This window comes from Lichenostomus cassidix, chromosome 6, assembly GCF_008360975.1.
Source record: "Lichenostomus cassidix isolate B80296 chromosome 6, HeHo_3.0, whole genome shotgun sequence".
Classification (NCBI taxonomy): Eukaryota; Metazoa; Chordata; class Aves; order Passeriformes; family Meliphagidae; genus Lichenostomus; species Lichenostomus cassidix.
The window spans coordinates 8758107-8772430 of NC_139487.1; the positions used below are offsets into that span (position 1 = coordinate 8758107).

The 14324-nt window shown below is 38.7% G+C and overlaps 1 protein-coding gene across 4 annotated transcripts in view; it reads right to left on the reverse strand.

Moving 5' to 3' along the window:
- Positions 1-14324, reverse strand: part of VTI1A (vesicle transport through interaction with t-SNAREs 1A) — a 255037-nt gene that overhangs the window by 155484 nt on the left and 85229 nt on the right. The gene's annotated exons all lie outside the window — the stretch shown is intronic.

Genomic DNA, 14324 nt, shown 5'->3' on the forward strand with positions numbered 1-14324 from the left:
TGAAAGTTTTCTCCTTTCAAATTTAACCTGTAAGGTCTTTTTCTCCCAAACTGCACCTTGTTTTCAGAGGATCAATCCCAAGACCCTGCCTATTGGTACTTGATCAAATTACTACAAGCCAAGAGCCATTCATTGCATGAGCTGAGGTAATCAACTCTTAGCCCACTATGCACTTCTAAACCACTGTAATTACAGAGAAAGGTACATCAGTTTAAACCACCCTTGCAGACTAGCATTGATTGTAACAAAGTAGTAATTAATAAAAAAATCAGTTATCATTACTCATCTGAGAAGCAACTCGTGAAGCTAGCAAAACTGAATTGATCACAATCACCCATTCACATCCTAAATCACACCATGTGCCTGTAAAATACTCAGTACAGTGAAGTCTTCATTACAGTTGCAGCCTTTAGACACTATACTAATCAAATAAAAAAATAGCAATAATAATAATAATAAAGAACAGAAGTTTCAAAGAAACTTCAGCATCTTAACCTGAATATATTTAGCATATTCGAATATCTTCTGTGCAAACTTCCCAGAAAAGACAAGAGCAAACAGCAGAGCAGTGATTATGAGGAAGCCTTCACAACTTTGGGGCAACATCACCTCTGGCTTGATGTAAAGCCTGCTACATGCACAGCCCATACAGATTTTGGGGCACTACATGGCAGCAGCTTTCTACCAGGTAGCACTACCAGAACTACACAGTATTTTTCCTGGGATATTGTTCTGTCCTGACCACAAACTGAAGCACAAACTTTATGAGCAACAACTTCAACAACTTCGGAAATGGCCCCACTCCAGCAGGACACACCCCGGAGCGCATTACAGCACTGCCTTGTAAATCCTTTTATTAATTTCATAATAAATGCTTGGAAATCAGACTTTTTGCAGGTGATAATTAAATATAAAATCAAGGCAAAACAGATGTGTGATAAATTTTTGGCAATGGTCCTGTTTAAGTGAGTTTTAGCATGGATTTCTGGCAGGCCCAGCCCTGCTCCTGCTCTGGATCCCCCTGCAGTGCATGTCGCCAGGGCTCTTCATGGAGCACTTTGCCTCTCTCAACACTGTCTTTAAAGTTTCACTTACCATTACAACATATCAATGTGGAAAGGTTTAACACTTGATTTGGTTTTGTTCAAGTTAAAATCCACTGCTGCAGTTCACGGTAAAACTTATTTAAAAATCCATAAACTTTTTATGCACTTTTCAGCTCAATAGCAGCTCATTTTTCTTTGATGACATCAGTGCAACAGTGACTTTCTGTTGCACTTCCAAAAGGGACAAAACTACTGAGAACTTTTAATAGTTCCATAAAATGAGGCCTATACCCCAGAAGGGGAAAGTACGTAACATCTCAGCTCTCCTCCCTTCCCACCACCTTTCTGGCAGTCAAAGGAAAATTACAATGGCAGATTAAAAAAAAAATCACAGAAAACTTAAAAATGAATAGAGCTTATACACACACAGGATCCCATTAACACATAACCTGCTGGCCACATGGTCTGTTTGAAGGGAGTAATGCTGGACTTTGTCCCTACAAACCTAATTTAGGTTTGGAAATCCCCAGTGTGTTTGAAGTGACTGATTCTGGACTTCACCCCTAGGGATGTGAATTAACTTTGGAAATCCCCATTCTGAGCCTGTATTAGCCAGCTTCCTGGTCCCCAGAGAAAGACAGGTTTTATTCACTCTCTTGGGTTTTATTCACTCTCATGGGTTTTATTCACTCTCGTGGGTTTTATTCACTCTCGTGGGTTTTATTCACTGCAGCTCGTGCTGGAGGAGGAGGGGAGGAAGCGAGTGAGGCTGAACTCCTGTGCTGGGCTGAGCCTTCCTCCATTCCCTGTGCCCGGGCTGCAGGCACAGCTACAACTTCCAGCCACACAGGGACACACGAAGCCCTCAGAACACAGAGTGCCTTCCCCTTTCCAATTCATGCTGTGCAGTTGCATCCAGTAAAATTACAAGCCAGGCCCAACACAGGTGGTTTCCCTTCCCTTCAAAGTGACCCTTACACTCTGTTGCACTGCCTGGCTCAAAACCATGTCCGATTTGTTGCCGTGAGCCTGCCAAGGCTGCAGAGGGATGGGATAAATGTGCCCAAGAATGGTATAAGCCACTTTAATTTGTCATATAAGGAAGTGTATAACTAGATGCCATGTCTCTACTAAGGCCTGTCTGGTTTGGCTCAAGAGCAGGACCACATCCACTTACACAAACCACTAAAGCCCTGACCTGTGTGAACCCATAGAGAAGCTGAGCAATGTCTGGAGCTCAGTAACTCCTCACCCTGCTGCTCCCTACTGTCCCACACATGACACACATCAGGAGCGTGGAAGATGAGTAGGATATATTTTCTAGCTTCGGCTAGTAAAGGTTGCCACAATTAAAACCATAAATAAAATTAACTTCAGCCTGTAGTCTGCATTATGAAGTTCATTTGCTACTACATTCATAAGGAATACACATCAGGCCATCCTGACTCCTCTGTTGGTCACCTACTTGGGACTGACAGAGGAAATTCACTGCACTGGAGGGGACACCTCAGACCCCAGGAAGGGATCCCACATGGTCCCCACCCTCATTTCTATCTAGGGAGGAGAGGAAAGTCAGACAGTCAGCGAGCTGGTGGGAACATGTCTCCCACATTAACCTCACTCATCCACTCTCAATGCCTATGAATTACAGGAGCAAAGAGAAACTGCATAAAACCTAGTTATTTAAACAATCTGTTTTGCACAGTAATTAATCAGATCAGCCCTCTAAGGGGCTCCAAAGATCCTAAGGTAAACTTAATTCACTCTAATTGAATTAAAAACTATTAAGCTAAAAGTTACAATGCCGAGCAAGGATAAAATATATTCCTATAAAACCTCCCTGGAAGTAGGGAGCTAACAGTTATGACAAGCAGCAGGACAAGAGGACATGCACTGCAGAAATGACAAAAATCAGAAAATGGCACAAATAACAATATATTCATTTTGATCCTTCAGTCTAAGTTTAAATATTTAAAGTTGATCACAGCATTATGCTCAAAGGTGAATGATACAGTATTTGTCAGGATTATGCCATGCATTGGATGGGCTGTCAGCTTGCTTTATTTGCTTTATTGCAAAAGGCTTAAGTTGGTTCTAAGGTAAAGATTGTACTTCCCACTCCTTAGAGGTGAAACAGAAACAGTTCAAAAAACGAATTTTATAGCATTTATAAAGTAAATTATTTATGCAAGTGTATTAGTACATTTTTTATTGATGACTGCACACAAAGATTTCCATGTATACAAATGTCCTCACCTTGAAACAATTCAATAATTTGTTCATGTGAACATGTGTGGCCTGTGGATTGCCTGTGAACTATTTGTCCTAGATACTGCTTCAATTATTGTAATTCATATTTTTCTCACTGCAACACTTGATTAATCACCTCCATCTCATGTTATTGTTCTCACTTGCAGCCCAGATGAACCCCAAAGAACTTTCATATTCACATGCCTGGGACAAATATTCAAATCACATACCTTAGCATGATTATCTGTTACCATTTCTTTTCTCTGGAACATTCCCTCCATTGAACACTTACTATTAGGAACATTCAAAGTGAATAAAAAGCAACATGAAAAACTAAGAGGCATTCACAGAATTTTTCTAGTGAATGCTCACAATCTTTTTTTTTTTGAACTAAAAGCATCAGTCCAGAGATCGGTAAGCAAATAAAAAACCCCAAACAAACTGCAGAATAACTAGAGTGCAATTACATCAACAAAATTTCTATTACAACATTAAATGTCAGAAAAAAATCCAAAACAAAGTTTTACTGTCAAACAGGAAAAACAATTCTCCTGGGAAGTTTTCCTTTAAAAAAAAAAAAAAAACAAAACCCAGAACTCTGCATACTCTCAGCCTCAAAAAGTAGATGGTAGCTATTACTTTTACTAAAATTATCACTGAACTTATACTCAGAAATACAGGCTCAATGGCTACTTGATTTGTCAGGAGAATGAAAAAAGATAAACAACTCAAGAGTGTTCTGAATAAATGGCAATTTAGCAGAAATACAGTGTTTCCTTGAATGCTCTTTTGGCTATAAGCAATAATGCTGCCACAAAAATCTGGTTTGCATCATCTAAATGCTTGAAAAAAGAACACATAATTTAGGAAAAGAGCGATGGCTGCCACTTAGCCATAAAGAGCAGCACTAGTGTTAGAAATAGCTTTTCTATGATATTTTTGTTCATGTTCTGGGTTTTTTCAGCAGCAGAAGTAATTACTGTGGTTTGTGAGGGCAGTGTTTAGTGCTATTATCCTTTAAACACTGTACACAAACACCAAGTCTGACTCCAGGAAGGTTGAATGTGGCCACAAGCAGGGCTGTAGCCACATCCTTGCCTTTCACCCACCAAGGAGCCCCAGTGATTTCATGAGAAATAAAGGCTGCACTCAAGAACAGGTGTGTTGCCTTTGATCCAACTTCTTGTCTGTTGGAAAGAAGCATTCTTTTGCACCTTATATGATAATTTGATGCACAATACTTTAACCTAAAAGACAGTGAGTGGAATGACCCCTGAAACTTTGGTTTCATAGATTGGATTTTCTTTTACTTTTCCTAGAAAATGGAGCCCAGTGCCAAATTTCTTTCATCTGTGCTCTGTGAACTTTGTATTTCTATTTCCAGGAAGATCCTTTACATGCCTGAGAACCTTATTTGAAAGAAGACATCCCTAAATAGCTAGAGATGGATTTCTGACATGCTATCCCTGGTAAAACAGGTCCTGATGATGGCAGAGGGGTACAGGCAGATTTGAAGCGCAGTGAGCACCAGGTAAGGCTTTAACCACCAGTGTTTGAGGAATTAGCCTGCACCAGCCTAATCCATTGCAGCGACCCCCTAGAGCCTACGTTTGAAACAGCTCACAACGGCCAGCTGGGAGGTTTGAAAAATCTCCAGATCCCTCCAGAATTCGGCGGATTCCAGTGATTCCTGGAGCATGCACACCCCATGCTATCAGTCTGTCAGTCTCCAGAGCAGCTCAGCACTGAGAGCAGCTTCTTCTCCAGCCTGCAGAAGGCCAGTGGAGACTGCAGGCAAATCACCCAGTGACACACACTGCTTCAGCTCCTTTTATTGGCACAAAACTCCATTCTGCTTTGCCATATAATCTGCAATTACTCCAGATGCCTGTAGACGATACGTAAGTACTCAGCTGAACACCAGCTCATTCTTCTGTTTTTACACAACTTTCTTTCGTAAAAATTTTCTAGGAAGATGCCTCTGGGACTGGTTCTTCAACCTCCTTCCAAGACTCAGAGGAACTCTGCTGTATTGACCCTCCAGCCAGCTGAAGGAGCCTAGAAACAGCCTTTCTGAAGGACAGACAGGACACAAGGAATGCAGGAGTTTCTGCCGTGTAACATTAATAATTTCCTACAGAAATTAGTGAAGATAATATGTATTATCACAGGAATCCTCTACTGTGTTTTTAAACTTTGCTGAGGAAAGAAAGAAGTTACTGGTAAGGGCTGTGCACTTTAAACAAGCAACATCCTGCACTTACCATTAGACCATGGGATGGCCCATTTATTAACACTTGGTTTGCTCCGATTACTAAACTGGTAGGTATTCCCTTCCTGTTGCAGCATGGCAAACTGACTGCAACAAAACCAATATGCCAGTTGGCACAGATTATGAACACCAAACACACTCTTATCAACTGTCTGGCTGACACCCGGTGCGTGGTCACCTTAACAGTGAGCTGTGGGGTCAGCAAGGGTGCAGGTCACACCACGGGACAAACTTCTCAATTCAAACAAGAAATATTACCTTTCCAATCAATGGATTAAGCGCCCTGCCACTGGCTTTGCACCAAGAGCGTGTCTGCTAATTGCAAGGAGCAGATTGAGCACCCCACATTCCTCAGCCCAGACAATAGGGAAGTGGCACACCTAATCCCTTTAAATGGGATGCCTGGTGTTGCCTGCAAATCTGTTTACACTGTTTAGCAAATGTGAATTAGTATTTGCTGGCATAAACGCCCTGCTGTGCAGACCTTTGTTAACTTGAGGCTACTTCCTTGTTCTCTCAAAGCTGTTAAATGACTCAATCTGGCCTTAATATGTTTCAGTGCTGTGTTCACTACTTATCTCTCAAGCCTATTGTTTTCTAGGGCATCCTAATAACGTCCAGGAGGTTCTTCATTGTGACAACAATTTGTTCAATAATTACAGGTTCACACGAAGAAAGACCAATATACTGTGTGGAAAATCAAATATACAGACGGAGGTGGGGAGAGAAGAGATAAAGACGGCCTCAAATTACTTTAAGAAAAAAACAAGATAGGTCTGGTACTAGAAGTCTTTAAGCGCTTTAGCACTCTCATAATTACGGAATCAGGAAATTAATTAATGGCTATGTATTTTACATAGTCTGTTAGGGGGCTGCAGGGATACTGCACCAGGAAAAAGATTAATTTGTGTAGTCTGTGTTGTTCTTTAGTTCACGATATGATTGAAAACAATGATATTTGGTATTAAGAAAGTATTGAGTATTCACTACTGTGTCCAAGGTGTGGGACTTGAGGTCTGTGTTCCAAACAGCTTACAAAACAATTGCATTTACAAAGGAACTAGCAACAAATTATTCCTGTATCCTGAGGTCACTTGTCTCTAACATAAAAAACCTCCATGAATATTATGGTGTCTATATACCAGGAAAGAAGCCACTGAAGACCTTAGTTAACTTTTCAGACCTTAGTTAAGTCTTCAAATACTTGCACTTGGCAGGCTTGCCATCCAAATGAACACTCAAATCATATATGCACATGCAGATTTGTCCAGGGCACAAGTTTGTGACCTGCCAGCAGTGGCTTCCTGTGACCCCTCAAACTTACCTGCTGACCCTGTTACCTCTTTGTCACTACCTTGATAGGAAAAATTTACCAAAGCCAACTGTGATGTTCAGCAACAAAGAGACAGCTGCTGGCCTGGGTGTACCTCAGTTCTGCAGCTGCAATAAATCAGCACCCTCCCAGTATTTCAAAAAGCTTTCCTCTCCCCCTCGCTCTCCTTTGGCCAGTGGAGCGAGCCATGCTCATCACCAGAAGTCTCCTTTCACTTTAAGAACTGAAATGGGAAAACCTGTACCATTTTTATACTTTTGTTCATTCTTTTCAACCCATTCTAACTCCTTCCCCCTGGGAGCTAGCCCTCCACCAAAAGTTTCTTTCAGAAAAGCACTAGCTCTGTCTATTAAGCTTACCCACCCCTGCTTAGCCTTAACACTGGTTTCTTTGTACTTGCCTGGTGAACTGACCAGCTATACAGCACAATAGCTACAATTACTAAATTACACTCCCTGTCACTGCCTTTTGTATCACACCTCTAACAGGTGTCATTACCATGATAGGCAAATTGTAATAATCCATTCACAGCCCCCACCGGTCTTAATAAGGTGGGGTTTTTTTATTATTATTATTTTATTTTACATAATATATGTGCGAATATTGCACAGAGGCTGAATGGTTGGTAAATGCACAGGACTGGAAGATTGAACTGTGTGAACTGCACACACAAACAGCAGCACTGAGGACAACAAAACTGAATGCTCCCACCATCCCTGACACTGTGAATACATGCATGTACACAGATATATTAAAATAGTGACTTTAATGCCAATAAACGTGGTTATGGAACAGATATTGGTTTGAAAATGTTGCATAGGAGGTATTTCTGAGCTGAGGCTGTTGCCCTGCCCTTACCTAACCCATCTGTGCCATAGATGTGATGGGTGCACCAGGACAAACAGATCCCTTGCAAAACCCCAGCAGGTGAGGCAAGCATGAGAAAGCATTGCAGGTTATAAATTCATGAACACAGCAATTAAAGACAGGTTTTTAGTAGAAATTGAATATAAAAATGCAATGAGCTATTTGATTCACAAAATCAAATATTTAAGTGAGATCTAACTAAGCCAATAAGGAACTTCTTTACTCAGGCCAGTGGAACCTGCCATAACCTTTTAAAAGTGATAAATACACTGATATGTTGCTGTCTGCTGTTTTCTGAGGCTTCACTCATTACTGTGTTATTCCGGTTGTATACGACACAAATCCACTGACTTTGTTGACTGGGATAAAAGGTCACATAGTAGCAAAATGGGTTCCAAAACCCAACTTGATAATGATGGCATTGACAGCCCCTTCAACACAGTTTGGATTTCCTCAGTGTAATGCACAGATAGAAATAAACCCCACAAAATTTCACACACTTGCAATGTAACACCTGGAGTTAAAAAAAAAAAAGAAAAAAAAGAAGTTACTGTGCCTCAACACTTAGTTGAGAACACTCTCAGCAGTTAGTTGAGAATCCCACTACACAGCTGTACTCCTGCTACAAGTTTGGCATCTCCTTATACAGCTGTTTCTCACTGTGAAAAAAAATTTGATGCAGACAAAGGGAAATACATTGTGCCCTATCCCATCATCCCATTATTCCACCTTGCACATAGCACTTAACTAAGTTCCCAAACAGGACATGTCTCAGGATGCTCCTGTTTCAGAAGACAACAAACCCATATAACTCACAAAATGCATCACAGATGTCAACCTTTCAGAGAGCTGAAAAAAGTTTGAATTCCAACATTTCCTCTGCAAGAGGGACACACTGAGAAAGCAGGTGAGCTGCTTTGAAGCACATGACCTCTAGGCCACAGCCCCTTTTAAAGCTCTAATATCACCATCAAATCATCATACAAAAAGGATCACTGCTATGCATAGGCAGTAAAACCATCACCCCACTTCAGGCATGGAGCTGCAGTCATTGGACAGACTCCATGATAACAGTATGGATCTGAGACAGAAGAAAGAAGATGGAAAAGTTATGAACATATTTTACCCTCTTTAGTCAACACTAAGGTCTGTACTGAAGATGTCAGTGTGTCACCAGCACAAGAGCCAAGTGGCAGACTGGGGCTATCACTAATGGTACCAACTTCTACAGTCTGTACAAGTTTCTACAATAGTCACAAATATAAGTTTTACTTCTGTAGATCTCAGCTCCGGGAATTGCACATTTAGGAGGAGGAAAACATAAAAGATGGGTGCTCAGGATGCTCTTACTCTTGATTCTTTACCACACTTTCTACAGTAAGACAAAAAAGTAAACCAGAGTTGGTATGACACACTGTCATAACTTGGCAGACATGAAACATAAAAGAAACACAGAAGCTGCCTCATGTCTTGCATAATCTTTGTGAATCACCTGTGAATCATGCTCTCCTGAAATACATCACCAGACTAAATTGAAAGTGCCTTACTTCTCCTCTCCAGATCTTAAAAAGGATGTTGAATAATTGAAGAGTACAGACAAGGGCCACAGAAAAGATTTACAAATTGTGGGCAAAGAACCATATTTTACAATGAGGGACTTAAGGAATTCAGTTCCACAATAAAGCTGAAAAGAAGTTTAATTTATGTCTCTAAATATTTTCATGGCAAAAGGTTCCACTTGCTGATACAGACTCCTGTCTGTCAAGAAAAAGAATATGAAGAATTTAGGACTGAATTTTGAAGCCTGGCAAACCCAGATTAGAAACAGAATCTCCTACTCCTTTAAATGCAGACTGATTCACTGTTGGAATGATTACTACAGAAAGAGGTGGCCTCCCTATCTCTTGATTCTCACTGAGTTAAATGATGAAATAATTAGGTGAGATTTGTTGGCTTTCTTTAAACAATAGGTGAGATGAGGATTTAGCAGTCCTCAGGATTTAAAACATATGAATTACAGAGTGTGTCAGTGTCTAAACATTCTCCTCCATCAGGTATTACAACAGTTTCTCTCCTCACTTTCCAGATAAATTTAAATACAGATTTATCAAATTACTCTTCCTCCCTAGGGCACATGCAAGACAATGGCCATGAAAAATGTTGAGTAGATAACGCTGAATCTGAACCTATACAGTGCAAATCCAACCTTTTAAATAAGGCCCTTAGGAATGGCATGTGTGTATGAAGATATCTGGAACAGAGATATCTGGAAGAGATGAGGTGAGTACTGAGTGGTGCAAGCAAGCATCTTCATTTACAGAACTCAAAATTAAAATTCTTAAGAAAGAAATGACACCACTTGCTACACAAACCTCTGTGCAGCATTTATGGATCATTGCAATAATGAGCCATGTTTAGAAAACAAAACACTTTAATAAATATCCTATTCAAATCTTACTGGACCTTTTTCTTCATTTTACAAAGTCTGGGCGACACCAACTTCAAAATTAATCACTATATTCCATTCACAGTACCAACTGAACATGTTATTGCCACAGAACTAACCCAGCTCCTTCAAAGTGAAAAGGTAATAGTGTGAAATGACACACAAATTGGGGACACAGGCCCATTCTCAGGTCTGAAAGAGGCTGTGCCTCATTCTATGGAGATTTCATTACATCATAACATGTTCACTAGCATGGATTTCTTTACCACTTCCCAATGTCTGTGCAAATATATTAACAGGGAGAAGAAAAGCATGAGGGAGAAATTGTATGCATGTGGATGCAACCACAAAAGATACATACATCAAATCTCACAGTGCCTTGTAGGGCTGTAGGAGTTATTTCAAATGTTTTCCATGACAACAAATAGTTATGTTACTCTTGCATCTCTCAGCCCATCCTTAGCATGGAACCAAACAATTGGTTTTAATACATTCCATCACTGCTTCTGCAAGTTCAACAACCAAGCCTTAAATCTGCCCCACTTTAAAATATTCAGGACCTGTGCTGTTAGAACCAGATTACTGAAAAATGTTAAGTGTGCACCTCTATTAGAATGTGCAGCTATTTCCCTATATAAACCAAAACCTGGAAAAAATTGCTCCCATGGGCTCTGATGATATGAAGAATAAACATGTCATTTTATCATAACCTTTCCTGTCTACTTTATCTATCATAACACACTACTTAGCATACTGCATGAAACAGATGAAAGTTTTCTGGGCTGCTCAATTTTGTTCTAGCCTCCTGATTTATTATGTAAAGTACTTATCTGACATCAGAATTAAATGAGACTATCAACAGCAGAATCTAGTTTTAATGTAAAAAGGAATGATCGAAGAAGTCTTGTCACTTTTAGGGATATACCTGAATATATCCAGCTTTTGTTTCAAGCCCAACATGACTAGAAAAGAGTTCTTAAACTTTTTACTGTCCCCAACTCTCCCTGTTACCTCCTTTTCCTTTTCTCTTTTCTCTTTTCTCTTTTTCTTTACCATTATATATACACTGGTATCTGCAATATTTGAGCATAAATTTTCATGTTCTTTTTACCAGACTCAGTCTAAAATCTTGTAGATTATTTCCAGGTAACACTGAAATACAGACTCCTCTATCAACTGATATGTAAATCTTCTGTCCTGGCTTTCATCAGCTTTTCATTGATTAGTCAAATAATCTCTTCCTTGGCTTTGATAAAATCACTCTTTTTCTAACCAGTGGTTTGGGCAACTTATCTCTCTCTTTGCAGTGCTTCCCCTCCCTCTACTTCCTTCACTCCTGCCTCCAGTTTTCATCCCTTTCCCACATCAAATTTCAGGTGCCATTCTTCAAGGCCAGGCCAATTGCACTTGATGCATGTTTATTCAGTACATCATTCAACCTCGTGGCAAGTATGTATGACCAGCAAAAGTGACCAACTTTCCAATCAAATCTGCAAGCAAATACCCTTCTTTCTCTTGCTCACTGTCTACCACAACTGGGAGGATTTCCAGGCCCACCTAAAATTACATTTCTGTTACATTTACAGTTGCTATTTCTCCTTATAAAATTTGTATGTTTCTCTTAAACTCTCTTGCTATAAAGTTTGTGAGAAGAAAAAAACCCAGCCCAAATCTTATCACATGCAGGCCACTGATGCAGCAAGATCCCTGCCCAAGATGCTGATCATCACTCTTCTTCTTTTCCTTTTCAACCCGTTAATCCTCATCCATCTTGCCCTGTCTGATTGGAATAGGAAGTAATTTTTTTCCCACATTTGCATAGCAAATAGTACAACACAACCTTCATCCAAGACACAATCCCTGTATTATGGTTTTAGAAATTGTAAAGTAATATATAGTAAGAATAATTACAAGGCCACAGATCTGCTGGACTGCATTACACATAACACAAGCTGCAGATACTGTAGATTTCCTAACTACAGCTGCACTGCCATAAAATAAACCTTGTCTCATGCACCACATCACATTTACACAATATACTTCCAATGTACTAGAAAACAAGGAGGAGTTTCTGATTACTTTGTTATTATTTTATATATACAAGGTAGGAATACTTCAAACCTAATGACTCTGTCAGTTGCTCTTTATACTGTAATTTCTGCTATGCTTTTTCAGTGATCACAGACATATGTCTCCTTACCAAATTAAGTACATACACATTTAAGTGACAGCATATTTCCAGAATGCAACATTATATTTTGGTAACAAAAAACTACGACATCACTACATCTAAACTTGTAAAAAAGCCAGAATAACACCCTGATAGTATCACATTAAAATAAAATTACACTATATTATTATAGCATTTGAAATTAATATTAAAGAGTTTTGAAAATGAACGTTTAAAAATGCATTCTGCTTCATAAGAAATGATCTTATTAGGACCATACAGAATTTGTGTTTCAGTTAAGTTGGATCCTGAATTTTCAAACACAAGAAAGAAAAAAAGCCAGAGGAATAGAAAACAAGATTTCAAATATGCAAATAAATATTTAAGAACACATGTAACACCCCCAAACCAATGTATTCACAAAGCTGCATAAACAGAGCACACACAGAGCCACACAGCCACCATTGCAAAACCAGTTGTAATGACAACGGTCAGAAAAAATAGAGACTGTCTACATAAACCAAACTGGCACTCAAAAATAAACCACACACATTTCTAAACAGAAGGTTTTATGAAAAAGATGGAGTATCTGTAACAGTGCATCACTGATCTACACAGTATGAAGTTTATCTCACTAATCAGTGATTAAGTGAAGGTTTAATAGTTCCATAAGGGAAGGTAATTCCCTCTTTTTCTAATACCTTCATATCACTAAGTGACTGCTAGTTTCATAGAAATGTGCTTACATTCTTCTGATTCAGAAAGTAAAAATACCAAATATCTAACATTGAAGGAAAACAAACCCCAGGAAACTAAAAATACTAAACACTCTGCTCAGAAATCTCCCCCCCATTAGATGTGGTTAGTGCTTATGCAAATGTATTACTAATGTGTATTACAAATTAAGCAGAACAGAATAATCTTTTGCCTAGACTTACAGGACATTTTACATCTTCAATTAGATGAGCAGCAACAATATTCACTTTGAGTTCTAAAATCCCTTTCACAGATAGAGAGGTTAATTGGTTGATCTTAGAGTATGGATAAAATTCAATACCTAAATTAAATGCATGTGTATAGATAGATAGAAAAACATATATATATATGTATAAAATATCTTTACATTTTTGGTAAAAGTTATTTTAATTAGAATAACAGACACCTTGTTGAAACTAATTAAGTTTAAATCCTGTTCAGGAAAAACTTGCATATTATTAACACTGTATTTCTGTACTTTTAACTCTTACTCAAATATAGCTCAAATTTTTGGTAAATTTATTATTAATACCCCTGGTATGCAGATAAATGTTTAATAGGAAATTGATATACATTTCAAAAGAACAAATAACTGTGTTATAAGCACTGTATTAAAAAGTAACTATGGCATATTTATGGATTCAAAAAATCCTAATAGGGTCAAACTTATAAGACACTGACTAACGTTACAAGTAGGTACTTAGAAACATGCTGCATTTTCCCCAAATTCCATTATGGTAACACACACAAAAAGATGCTGATATCCAGTTCTGTTAAGTACATCTTTAGTTCCACCCATTACACAATATCAAGTCAGAAAGCAGTTTTATCTGACTGGTGGCTCAATGGCGCAGCCTATGTGTGCAAAAGTAGAACACAGCAAGGTTCTGGTTTTAGAAATGAGTGCCAACCCCTCTGGTTTTGTTGCATTTAGATAATCAAATATACCTACAATTTCCAAAAGTGATGAGCTGCATAAATTAAGGAATATTTTGGTACAATATGCATACTTCCAGACCTAAATTAATGGAATTATTGACAACATAAACCAGGAAATACCAGTGATTCTGTGCAGAATTAATAAATAAGTATAATTTATTTGGATATTTCTCTGTAGGACTAGATCTGAAACAACGATTTTCACTCAACCTTTATTAAAAAGATACTGCAGAATGTAAATATAT